Raw genomic sequence first — 1579 nt, forward strand, 5'->3', positions numbered from 1 at the left:
TATATGTATGTATGTATGTCCATCTCTTTCTCACTCTCTCTCGCTTTCTCACTCTCACACAGCATATATATATATATATATATATATATCGAAACGCCGGTGTTTTAATGGTGGCAGCTGATGAAGGATATGTTCTCTATGTGGCCTGCTTGTTTGTTGTACCTTGTTTATCATTTTGTCCATATTCTTTTGCAACGTCATGTACCCAGATATGTAACAATATGTACATGTATAGTTACCGCAGGTCAGCTCTTGCAATCGTCTATTGCAGACCTGTAAATCGGATTATATGCAATGTTGCCGGGAAACATCGAGTTCAATATGTAAGTGCGCCGTGCTGGTATTATATATAATATATAGTCCTTTATTTCAACTGTTTTGAGGTCAACTTCTTTCGGTGTTACAGACGTGGTTTCAATTCTGTGATCGGAAATGGGGTCATTCGCTCGTGTTGGCTTTTGCACACGTAAAACTCCTATCTCATTCACGATGTTATTGTTAAAATCAATTTTTGACAGTTCTCCGATAAATAAGTTGTATTTTAAGGTATCTACCAACCAGAATCACTCGACAGGTTTCCAGCCATAACTCTGTGATGCCCTCTCCACTATTCACCCTTGCACAGACTAACCATAAAGGAGATAATGTCAGAGAGTAAAAAGGAGAAATAGAATAAATGTTAAAAACAGCTTTATTTAAGGCTTCCTCACTCTTAGAGATGTTTGTCTAGGGCATTGGGACTCAACTGAGGTCCATAAGCTTTTGCGGTCCATACGGCCCCGGGAGTCCTTATAAACTTTTGTTAAAATTTATATGCAATATACTAGTTATGCATTTACAATACACAACGTTATTTAATATTTATATAATTCCTAATAATATTTCCTTATAAAAATATAATATGATTTTGAAAATATCGAGTGACTGGATGGGTCCCTTTGAGCAAAAACGGAATGAAAGTGGTCCATACGTAAAAACGATTGAGAAACACTAGTCTAGAGAGACTGAAAAAGATACCTCTACACCAGCCTAGTATATTGGGGGAAACAGGAACATGATTCCCTGTAAAATTTACACATATTTATTCATCGCTATTTTTTTTTATTACTACTATTTTTACGGTTGAATGATAATTCCGCAACTTTCCCTTATTTAACTGTCTCATTTCACAATTTTTCTCAACACGTCTCCACAACACACGAACACAAACACCGACACAAAAACACACAAACATACGCATACACGCTCATAAACCTATATGTATTCACATGTATGTACAAGTGTACACATATATGCACACATAACTGCATGCGCACGTATATATTGTTTATTTAAATAACGTTTTTTCTTTTAAATTATCAGATTTTAGCAATTCTTTTCCTCCGAAAATGTAAAATTTTTTATTACATGCAATTGTACATTTTATAACTATTATTATTTTTGTTTTCATTTAAATAATTATTACATGAAAATTAAGTGTCAAAAATTCCATGCAATACAGCTTCCTAAAAAATGTTAAAGTACCACATAACTATACACCCACACACACAGAGGTGTATATATATATATATATATATAT

This window comes from Octopus bimaculoides, chromosome 10 (assembly GCF_001194135.2).
Source record: "Octopus bimaculoides isolate UCB-OBI-ISO-001 chromosome 10, ASM119413v2, whole genome shotgun sequence".
Classification (NCBI taxonomy): Eukaryota; Metazoa; Mollusca; class Cephalopoda; order Octopoda; family Octopodidae; genus Octopus; species Octopus bimaculoides.